We start from the raw sequence: 12,723 nt of genomic DNA, 5'->3' as shown, positions 1-12,723 counted from the left end.
CATTTATATTGTTAAATCACTTTTGTGTTATGTTATAAGTTTAATAAGTTATATATTGATTATTTTATTTAACATTAAAATATATAACTGATTCATTGTTTTATTTCTTCCATACAAAGTATTATCTAAATAGAGGGTTCATAAAATATTTTTTATTAAAAAATAAAGCAATCTAATCAAAGAATACAATTAAAAGTTAATAAATTCATTAACTGATTTTTTTCACTAAAGTAAGTTAAAAAAATACAAACATTGGAACGTAGAACCTCCTCCTTTTTTGAAGTCGGTTAAAAAGTAAACAACGTTAAACTGTTATCAGTGCCATATATTTCTAAATTGGGAAGGCGTGAAAAAGTTAACTTTCATTTTGTCTAGGTAGCAGTAGCGTGGCATGGGAAGATTTTAATGTTATTTCTGTATAGAAATACACATCCATCCTGTATTATTTATTAGTAGTTAAAATGTAAAAACTATGTACCTTATTTTATACTATTTAAATCTTTCACAGTAAAGGAAATATAAATAAAAACTATTAATTATTCAATTACCATTTATTAAAAAATAAACTAATCTAATGAACAATAAATAAAATATTATTGGCACATATTAAAAGCATGAAATTTTATTACTATAACATAAATATCAGTCGGACAAACATCGGCTGTATATATTATTGTGGGGCAGTCATCAAAATATTTGCAATTTTTCCCCAAAGTTTAACTCTAACGAACTTAATAATGCCCAAAATAAAACCTCAAATAAATAAAATTATTGAGTTATGGGGAAAAACTACTCAGTTCATTTGATTAAGTTGACAATTCATGTAATACAATATGAATATTATTATTTATTCGTGGGGCAAAACCAAAAACTCGTTTGATAAAGAGACCCCATAGAAATAATACAGTACAGCCGAGGCGCGACTTACACTATCCCAGGTATATAAAAGTTCATTTCTTAAGATTACAATTATTTAGAACGTTGTAGTTGAATCGGTAGCCATATTCATTAACGTCATCTGTCACTAAATTGTCACTGTGGAAGTGCACGTAGATTGGCCTGGGGGAGTAGCTGTAAAAGAAAACAAATTTTACTTTTAGGGTTATGCACCTCTAATGGATAAAATGGAAGTGTATTCAAGATTTTTGAATGAACACTTGCCCGGGGATTTATTGGATAAATCAATAGGGTTAATGATAAGATAAGCATCAAATTTCTTTAGCAAACTGTGCATATAAAATGAAAGAGAGACCATCCACTAATATTATAAATGCGAAAGTTTGTTTGTTACCTCATCAAGTCTAAAACGCTGAACCGATTTAGATGTAATTCAGTATACAGATAGTTTGAGTCCTGGGGAAGGACCTAGGATAGGTTTTATGCCGGAAAATTGCTTAGGTAGCTCCCGCGTGATAGCGATAAACGAATTCTACGCAGACGGAGTCGCGGGCAACAGGCTAGTTGAATATAAATATTCTTAATTAAAATTTACATTAAAAGCTTTCCTTACAAGCAATTATCTGGTTGGCGGCGCTGGCTCCGCAGAACTTGGATCCTCTCAGTCCATCAGCGGTCTGCGACTCGGGGATGAATAGGTAGTCCTCACTCTGAGCCGTCCCTTGAGTGAAAGGGTTCATCTGACAGTCAGTATCCAGGTACAGGTTGTCTTCGGAGCGATACGCCATGTCAAAGCTTGCGGCTGTTAACCTGTAGAGGATCATTACAATCATATGAGCCGTAGTAAACCTATCCACTGTCTGCTGGACTTTTGTTCGTTTATTTATTTATACTCTTTATTATACAGAAAGGAAATGCAAAAAGGTTACAAAAAAGTGTTGTGGCCTTATTCCTGAAAGGATATAGGATGGTAGAGAATACTTGCACAACATAAGAAATAAGCTTTTTTTTGCTCACTGTACTTTTTGTTGACTGTTCTTGCATTGTCATCTAAACTACATATCCGTACCAAATTTCAAGTCGGTCCTATTAACTATTGAGGATTTCCCTCTTGCGCAGACGATCCTGGCAGGCCCACCGAGATATGACACTACCAGATTATTGTATTGTCACCAAATCTACATAATTATGTCAAGTTTCAAGTCAATCAGACCACTGGAACTGGGTCAAATTCAGCTTCCAAGATTTGACCCAAGCAAACAAATAAATAAAGAAATAAACAAACAGGGCAAGCTAAAGAAAAGCTTGTAAAAATAAGCCAAATAGCCGCTGTTTTACCGCTTGCATACATTTGGCAATTGACTTTTATTTTTAAGTAAATAAAGATAGATTAAACTCACTTGATACCGCAAACATCAGGAGTTCGCTTGAAGCATGTAGCGTAGGCCAGGTTAGCGATGTAAGGCCCGGCTCCTCGGTTGTAGTTAAACGACTCGAACGAGCCAGAACGGTCGGGGTAATATTGCAAACAGCCAGGGGGAGCTGGGGAAAAGTAAAAAATAGATATATATATATGAGCCAGAACGATCGGGGTAATATTGCAAACAGCCAGGGGGAGCTGGGGAAAAGTAAAAAATAGATATAATATGAGCCAGAACGGTCGGGGTAATATTGCAAACAGCCAGGGGGAGCTGGGGAAAAGTAAAAAATTAATATATATATGAGCCAGAACGATCGGGGTAATATTGCAAACAGCCAGGGGGAGCTGGGGAAAAGTAAAAAATAGATATATATATATATGAGCCAGAACGATCGGGGTAATATTGCAAACAGCCAGGGGGAGCTGGGGAAAAGTAAAAAATTAATATATATATATGAGCCAGAACGATCGGGGTAATATTGCAAACAGCCGGAGGGAGCTGGGGAAAAGTAAAAAATAGATATATATATATGAGCCAGAACGATCGGGGTAATATTGCAAACAGCCAGGGGGAGCTGGGGAAAAGTAAAAAATAGATATATATATATGAGCCAGAACGATCGGGGTAATATTGCAAACAGCCAGGGGGAGCTGGGGAAAAGTAAAAAATAGATATATATATATGAGCCAGAACGATCGGGGTAATATTGCAAACAGCCGGGGGCGCTGGGGAAAAGTAAAAAATTAATATATATATGAGCCAGAACGATCGGGGTAATATTGCAAACAGCCGGGGGGAGCTGGGGAAAAGTAAAAAATAGATATATATATGAGCCAGAACGATCGGGGTAATATTGCAAACAGCCAGGGGGAGCTGGGGAAAAGTAAAAAAATATAAATTAAATTATGTATGAGCCAGAACGATTGGAGTAGTATTGCAAACAGCCAGGGGGAGCTGGGGTAAAGTAAAAAAAAAATGTGTAGCTTTTGTCAACTGTCCTGAACCATGACATTAATCTTTTAAATTGTTACACCTCATAAATTAATCTATCGTAATTTTTTTCATCTAAAAACGACCGTATAAGAAATCATGTCTCATCCTTTTGAGGTAGTCTAAACTCCACAACAATCCTATCGTTGGACAGATTTTTAAACATAACACAATATTACCCCTGTCAATCTTCACTTTTAAATAGAAGTGTCACAGACGTTGTATCACTGGGGCGAACGTGTTAACTATTAGTAAGTACAGTTATTTAAGTAATTTTAATTTCAAATCTTACCAATGAGATATTCATCTCTGTCAGCGGAACTGCTCAAAGGCGATGACGGGAGCGACGATGTAATGGCTTGCAGAAGCCCGTCACGGTATTTTCTAAAAACAAACGGTGAAATTCATACACCTATCAATAACGACACCACCCATGACTATAGATCTATTTATTGGATCAGGCGTTACTTTGCGGAGGTCCATATCAATGAACTAAAAGAATTTCCTTGCTCACCCGCGACCTTACGTTAGCTAAGCTTATGCAAAATATGCGTGTTCATGCAGGTCCTCCACCTCCACACTGTAAGAACACACACAAATCACACAAACCCATCTAACACCACCACAACACTACACTGACGCGTTTCGAACTCAACCAGAGCTCATCTTCAGAGTCACACACAACCGTACACCATGCTACCAGTTGTTAGACTACAAACCACAAGCACCGTTTTAATTTGTCACTGTGTCTTGGGGAGTTACAGCGTGTTGCGGCAGCCGCCGAGTCACGTTGCTTCTAGGAAGAAGGGCTACGAATTAGCCCGAAACATGTGTCGAGCTAAACACGATTTAAGACGTGAGTTATCCGATACAATATCATTTATAAGATAAGTGATTCACTGTAGTTTCATGTTCAAAATTGTGTAAAAGTGTTCAAGTCTCCTAAAATAATTTATCAGTAACTAATAGGTAAACTGTACTTAGTAGCTACTAGATTTTTTAAACTTACCCCAAAGTGTTAAAGCACTCAAGCTGAGTGACTTTGATCTTCCACGTGGCTTGGGGCAGGTTTGGCTGCGTGTTGCGGTCGGCGATGTTGAAGTGGATGCGGATGGATCTGCTGTTGGTGGATGCGTTCACTCTCACGTACACTGTGGAAGAAAACATTGTTACATGTTAGTGTTTGGAGGAAATAGAAGAACCGAGGTTAAAGTTTATAACCAGTAAAACTATAACCAATCGGCCTAGTTTGGGGTTCCCCAGACACCTATTTTATGTATACTTGTGTCTTTTTTATTAAAAATATTTATTAAGTATCATTAATACATAATCAACTTAAAAAAATATTGCAACCTTACTGTAAAAAAACGAGCACTATGATTCTTAGATTTCTTTCGCTTTTCAGAAAGAGCGATACACCAGCCATCAAAATTGGGTAGCAAATCTTTGCTGATGTTACAAAGATTGGCGGCCTGAAAGGGGGGCTAATGGGGGAGGGAGGAGACGGGGAAGGGGGAGGGGAGTTGGGCCTTCGGATCTCCCACTCACCGTACGAAAAAGTAGCACAACTACTATTTCACGCCGGTATTCTGTGGGAGTGTGGTACTAACCCGGTCGAGCCGGCCCATTCTTACTGCAGCCAGCAAGTGGTTACAGTAAGGCTCTACCACATGAAAAAATCTTCCTTTCTTACGTGTATACATACTAGTTATAAAACGAAACTTACTGTGCTGTCCATTATTGTCACCGCAGAGAGGCGGCATGAAATCCGAGTTGGCTTGCAGGTTTGTGACCTGGAAGATATCGTTTCGGCACGTATAGCCCGGCCTCTGGGTCACATTCTCGACTGGTTCCACCTAAAAAAATAAAATTTATCACAGCGCCATCTATGGTTGAGTAGAAATTCACAAACACTAAATGAGTATGCGGAATTATTATAACAAAAATATTAAGCGAAGAAAATTTTCTATACTTTGTCGTGTCGTCTTCTATGAACGTTTCTTACGTAATGAATTCATTGATTACGTCCTTATGGATTAAAATTTACATTGATGTTAGCGCCATCTATTGTTAAATAGCAAAACTCACCGTAGTCGGTGGAGCCAGGTTGAAAGTTTCAAAGTCGATTCGTATCTGGCAAACGTTGTTGTTGTTAATTTCCACGTTGTAAGAGCATTCCAAGCCTGAAGACTCCCTGTTTAGTGGAGGATTGATGAAGACAGCCACTTTCGTGTTCGTTCTCACGTCACACGCGTTTACTGTGAACAGCGACATCTATATTTTAATGATTGAAGTAAACTATGGTGCAAGGTTTTGATGCATGTGTAATTAAATAAATAACACTGTTATTTTCTTTTGTCAATCAAACAAAAATTACGAAGATAAAATATTATTAAACCAGCCTATTCACTTCCGCCATCTTTTTTTCTGGGTAAGTAAGTACCTACAAATGGCTACTCAAGGCGATAGATAAACTGTTCCTGAACCAGTATACATCTTCGCCCGGGTACTACCTTTTCGCAACATAACGTTTGGCAACCTGTTTCATTTCGCAACTTTTCTTTTCGCAAACTCTAAAAATGAATATTTCAGGATTTATTTCAGGGCCATTGTGTTGAGCCCTTTAAGTTAGGTTAGGTTAGTTTTATAAAAATCCTGAAATATTTACAGTTTCAGAAATACGAGTATCAGTAAAGTATGCAACAAAAATGAAATTTGCAAATTGAATTAAAAAAGCTTTTGGATCACAATTTTCAGTAACTAAACATTGAGAAACTTTAAGTACCTACCTACCTATGAATTTTTTATCATTAAAGGGTGTATTCAACAATCAAAATTAACAGTCTCTTCTTATCTATCAACTTCTATTTAAAATGTACTAAAGGCAGGTTATTACTTTTTATTTCTTATTTTTACCGAATGTTCGGCTTCGTTCGTATTCGGTTCAAATCACATTCGGCCCGTCTCCAGGCGAGACTAGGCATTAGCAAGGATAGTATACTCACGCGAGCAGCACGTAGCGAAGACCCCGCAGAATCCGATGGCCTTCCCTCCTTGTGTGTTGCACTGGTTGCGAGAGAGACAGACGCCGCCCGTCGAGCGGTCTGTGCCGAGGCACTGCTCGCCGTTACCGACAGTAAAGATGTTGGGAGGAGCCTGTCTGATGGCTGTTGACAGAAAAAAATATAAGAAGTTTAATTCATGGACTACAACTACAGTCACCAGCGCCAATATCTGACATAACAAGCGTGCATAAATATCTGATACGACTCTATTTCTAGGGCCGGAAGGACGTGTCAGATATTTTTGCACGCTCCGCTGTGGGAGATATTAATGCTGGTGACTGTACAACACCATATACAATACTTACTAAATACTTAATACTTACTTAATTACTCTTACATATTAGTATTTACTTAGGAAAGATATACACGTTCGTAAAAAATATTTCTTTGGTAACTAATTATCGTATAAAGCAAAATAAGTCAAAATTATTATACTTTTCTGATAAGTAGGTACTTAAAATTAATTACATTGTAAAAATAGCTTGGCTTTGAAGTGAACCAAATGTGTATTAATTTTTAAAGATAAAGATTATTTTATTTGTCAAACATGAGTTACTATATACAATTATTAAATTGAATATATAGATGTTCAATAATTTTAATGTCTTGTCCTCCATGTTTTGCCTTTCAGCATAATTTTTTTTTACATATGAATTAAAATAATTATACAATAATAAAAAAATAGATAGATAAAAAATAGATTTCTTTTAGATTCTTACGTAATAAATATTAAACAGGGTGCAGAGGGTCGACCATTATTTTCTTACTAGGCAAGAGAGGGGGTCAAAAGCAGGCAAAAATCGTCTTACGTAATAAATGCAGGCAGCGCCAAAGAAGTAGCATGGTCTTATTATCCTTTCTTACATTATACATTTATTTTTTATTAAAATGAAGGTAGAACTTTAATTTATTCGTGCTGCCTCGTACAACTGCCACATTTTTACCAAATACTCTATTTATCAACAAATTACACAAACTTACTCCTCGACAGTTCAGACGCCTCACTGCTGCATGCTACGGCGAATAGCAGAACTAATCTGCTTATTGAGTACAGCGCCATCTTGTGTCAAATAGCTGCAATATAAAATGTGAATTAGTTTTCAACACTGACATTTATTTTAAAACTTTTGTTTAAAAACGAGAGCTTTTGTTACGTCGACGAAATATATCAAATACAAATTGATGCTTTTAAAAACCCGGCTTTTGTTATATTATTGGAATAATTAGAATCAAAACACGTCGAATCCAACTCGGACGGGCAGCGTTTGGTTTGGGAAACTGCAATGTCTTTTCGTCCAAAATCCCTCAGTGCCATGTGTGTTGCCAGTGATGACATATGGATCCGAGACGTGATGCTTCACTATAGGCCTTATAAAGGCTCAGTTGCTCAGCGAGTTATGGAGAGAGCTACGCTGGGGGTTTCTCTACGGGATCGAATCAGAAATGAAGAGATACGTAGAAGAACAAGGGTCACCGACATAGCGAATTAACTCGTTGAAGTGGCAATGGGCAGGATATAAGCATGAAAAACAGATGGCCGTTGGGGTCGAAAAGTTCTCGAATGAAGACCGCGGATCGGCAAGCGTAGCGTAGGACGTCCACCTACGAGATGGACGGGTGGTTAAAGCTGAAGCTACTGGGAGTCTATGGGGGAGGCCTATGTCCAACAGTGGACGTCCTACAGCTAAAATGATGATGATGATGTTGATGCATACGTTATGGAAAAGTCGTGAAGTTATTATTAAAACTAGCCTGTTTTGATAACCTGTTAAAAATAACTGTTGCTCCCCATTACTACCGTTAACCTAACCTATGGTTAAAACACTTCACACAAAACTCGTCTTTCACCTCTCAATCTTAAAACTGAATTTTAAACAGCCAACACATCAAAACAATTCGAACATTTTGAACAGACCGACAAAATTCTACTCAATTTCTAATACATAAAATTCAATTTCACGCGATAACCATGTATTAGTAGCGACGCAAAATACTTACAATTCTATGGTGTTTTTTATATGGTTGATTCTTGATTGTGTTGTTTAGTAAGATGTTAGGTAAAAGTTGTGATTGGTACATTAATAGTAGATTGTAACCGGTTCATGTCGATGACCCGAACTATGCAGTTGCACGGAAACTTTAACTAACAGTTTAAAACATACGTCTACTCTAAAGTAACTATATCTTCTGCCCGCGACTTTCCCCGCGCTTAAATAAATGAAAACAGGCCCTACCGCGAATCTCCGAAAATACTAGAATGCCACTGCATTTGGCTAGACGTGTCGGCTCATTAGCAAGTTTATAAATCCACTTTGTTACTATGTCCAAAGCAAAATAAATTATTTTTCACTTCTCATGCTATTAAAATGTTAGTTTAGTCTCTGCATATCGGGACTAAAGCTCCTCATTAATCTCTAGGGATTAAATTTTTTTTTATATTTAAGTTGGAAACAGCCAATCACGGGTATTGTGAAAGGTGGATTTTTATGGCGTATAAATAGCCTCAAAATGATGTGTGCAAAAACATTTAAAAAAAATGATTTTTTGAAACACAATTATAATTAAGGATTAATTCATTTTATTATGCATAATCCAATCAGTTTTAAAATAGGTTTAGTCGAGCGTACGTTTTTAAAAAGTAATATTGTAATTTTGAACAGAAAGTTGTTTTTTTCCTGGTATTCAAAGTGAAAAGTAGAGTGTTATAACGCGAGACTAAACAACCATAATGACACTCGAACTACAGGATATTTAAATGCAGTGTTTCTATTGGTTCACGAAAAACACATTCCTTGCAATACATCCTCGCACATCTCTGGTGGAAACGGAGCCTAAGGGTTTATTTTGTTTTTAAGAGACGCGACTTTTGTTTTTTTTCTATCGAACGAACTACAATTAATCTTTACCTGCAAGTTTAACTTTAATGCAGCAAGGGATTAAATGAATGCAATATACTCAAAGCTCGTCGCGTACTTAAAATGTATGTTTTTAGGGTTCCGGAGCCAAAATGGCAAAAACGGAACCCTTATTATAGTCTGTGTGTCTGTCCGTCCGCGGCTTTGCTCAGGGACTATTATCAACGCTAGAAAGCTGTTATTTTGCACGAATGTAAACTATACCGACAAAATGGTACAATTAAAAATTTAAAAAAAAAAACTTTTAGGGTACTTCCCATAGACGTAAAGTGGGGGTGTTTTTTTCTCATCCAACCCTATAGTGTGGGGTATCGTTGGAAAGGGCCTTTTAAACCATTAGGGGTTTCCTAAGACGATTTTTCAATTCAGTGACTTGTTTGCGAAATATTAAAGTGAAAATTTTCATTAAAACCGAGCGTCCTCCCCCTCTAAAATCTAAACCGGTGGGTGGAAAAATTTGAAAAAAATCAGGATGGTAGTAAGTATATCAAACTTTCAAGGAAAACTATAACGACTAAGTTTGCTTGAGAATTATTAGTAGTTTTACCTAAGGTATAAAATATACCTAAACTTGGAAGATTCCATATAAAATACGAAATCCTTAGAAAAATATTACTTATTTTTTTCGTAATGGCTACGGAACCCTATTTTGGGCGTGTCCGACACGCTCTTGGCCGGTTTTTTTTTTATAAGAATGGACAAACTAAACACCGAAACGAAAGACATTTTCAAACTACTGTTAAGTTTACAATATAACTGTAAAGTATAGTAACTCAAACAGTCATTTTGCTTGTACACAAAGGATCGTTAAATTCTTCGGAATTTGACAATAAATAAGTCGGTATATTCCATGCAATTTTTAACTGACTTAAAAAAGGCGGTTGTAAATTTGCCTAGGTACATGCTTTTATAGGGTTTTGTACCCAAAGAGTGTCAATGGAATCCTATTACTGACACTCCACTGTCTGTGTGTCTGTCCGTCCGTCTGTCACAGGGCCTTGAGTCGTTTTAGTTAGACACTTGAAATTTTCACAGGTTATGTATTACTGTGGCCGCTATAACAACAAATACTAAAAACTAAATAATTTAAATATTTAAGGTAACAGTAAAATTCTACATTTTTACAATTCCGTATTAGTCACATGTGACGTTCTGCAAGGGCACAGCAACATGAGAGGTTACTACTACATAATAATATCACTCAATTATCGTCTTAAAAATATTCTACATACATTTAAGAGTATTAATATTAATTTATTTATTAATAAGATTAATTTATTTCAGTATTAATTTATATTTTCATTGAAGTAATCTCTTAAGTTATAAAAACACATTTCGATGAGGAATGCCTTTAACTGTTTATGAAATATCACCGGTTTGTCCAAGTTCTTAATTGAGTTTGGTGAATGGTTGTAAACTTTAATCATCATATAGTGTGGGCTGGATTTAACCAGTTTCATTTTGAACTATTATTACGAGAAAAATATTGTATATTCCTTAACTACTTATATTTGTTTACTGCATATTTGTTCGTATATTTTTAAACAGATAATTTATTTCTGGCAAATAAGTAAAAGCATTGTTGCCATCTTCATATTAATATTAAAATCGAGGTCTCGGCCATTTTAGTATTTTGATAAAATGTATTTATTGTTTCGATGACATCAATGACATGGATATTTTAGATTAGTATTAGTTTTCCTCAGTAGGTAAGTAACTACGTGAGCTCCACTAAACCTTAATTAAAAATTAAACTGTGGTGGTAGAGCCGGTGGTACATTCTTCGGCATTCATAAGTGCTTATTATACTCTAAATTGAATAAATCTGATTTAATTTATGTGATCAATTTAATTTAATTAAATTCAATGTACTTTGATTATTCTTCTTTGATTCCTTTATATTTATTGAATTGGCATTGGTTTCAAAAAAAAAATGTTTATTTTTATATATTTTTTTATAAAATAGGCGAATTTAAGACACATATTTGAAGGATTTTGGTTTTAGTTGCGTTTTAAATTTTTTACCCTATTTTGAAGTTGCCGGAATTATAGCTAACCCTAGTTGCCACGCACGGCGTTAAAAACTACGTTTTTCGTTGCCCATCTAAATTATTTAAAAAAACGTAGTGTCTTCTGTTACGTGGCAGTGTCAGAATTAGGTGGATTAGTTATGTTACGTTTATTTACGATGAAAGTCATCAAAGGTCTAACGTTATTTTGCAAATATACACACGACCAATTAGTATTTTTTTACAAAAACGTTATAAAATTATTTAATAAACCTAGTATTCCTCGAAATGGTTTTGGAATTAGATCACATTATAAAAAAGTGATCAATGCCAATTGTCTTAACAAATAAAATAACCTAATATTACAAGCAAATATGGTCATTGCCTGAAGTAAAAATATTTGAATTTGAATAAAAATGTTTTGACATTTAATTTATTAACTATTACTACACTAAATTATGACTAAACATTTTAGAATTAATTTATAACAAAAATAAAATAATATATATGCTGGTGTCGCCGGCGAGTGCGCTGAACAATTATTATATTTGTATACCTATAGAGCTTTTCAAGTAAATAAATGAATTTGAATTTGAATTTTTAAAATTCTAATTTTTTCTTTAAACACGCAAAACGAATAAGTAATACATTTTTTATTAATTTTAAACCAATAGCATGACATTTTCGCAGTAATATCTCGACAAACAATCAAAAGAAGATCACAAATAACAAATAATTTTCTAAATCGCCAAAAAAAAATTTCCGCGATAAACATTTTTTTTTATGACAAAAAAAAGAAAGTAAATACGTACGGTTTTCTCGACGATGGTCGGCGGAGAGCTTAGCGGCGCAGCTCTACCGGGCTTTTATACGGACCTTGGCAATGACCGGACCCTAAGGTCAAGTTTACTAGCTGATATAGGTCTTAGATGAACAATCCATAAGATGCTCGGATGTTCAAAGTCGTTTTTAGCCCCTCGACGCAAAAAGAGGGCTGTTATAAGTTTGACCGCTACGTGTGTCTGTGTGTCTTTCTGTTTTTGGCATCGTAGCTCTTAAACGGGTTGACCGATTGGAATGCGGTTTTTTTTATTTGAAAGCAGGTTTTCTAGCAATGGTTCTTAGACATGTTTTATCAAAATCGGTTCATCCGTTTTTGAGATATTGAAATTTGAAGTGACAATGTCGGGGGTTTTCCAACTTTTTGTTACAAGCTTTTATTTAACTTGCAATGTATGTAAGGTGAAAGTACGAGTGCTCGTCGCTGTCGTCCCAGTAATTGGCATCTTTAATCTTATGTTATTAGCAATAGAGATGACAGCAGGGTGTCGTCTATTGGGGATTATTGTGTCGAGCATTAGGACGTTTACCTCATGTACAGTCACCAGCATTAATATCTGCCTCAGCGAAGCGTGAAAAAATATCT

The 12,723-nt window shown here is 35.6% G+C and overlaps 1 pseudogene; it reads right to left on the bottom strand.

Annotated features, from left to right (window-relative positions):
- Nucleotides 1–536: 536 nt before the first annotated feature.
- LOC141443463 (uncharacterized) lies at nucleotides 537–12,217 on the bottom strand (annotated as a pseudogene).
- Between the last annotated feature and the right edge of the window lie 506 nt (nucleotides 12,218–12,723).

The sequence above is a fragment of the Choristoneura fumiferana genome, chromosome 27 (genome assembly GCF_025370935.1).
Source record: "Choristoneura fumiferana chromosome 27, NRCan_CFum_1, whole genome shotgun sequence".
Classification (NCBI taxonomy): Eukaryota; Metazoa; Arthropoda; class Insecta; order Lepidoptera; family Tortricidae; genus Choristoneura; species Choristoneura fumiferana.
This window is presented reverse-complemented; position numbering and strand designations above follow the sequence as displayed.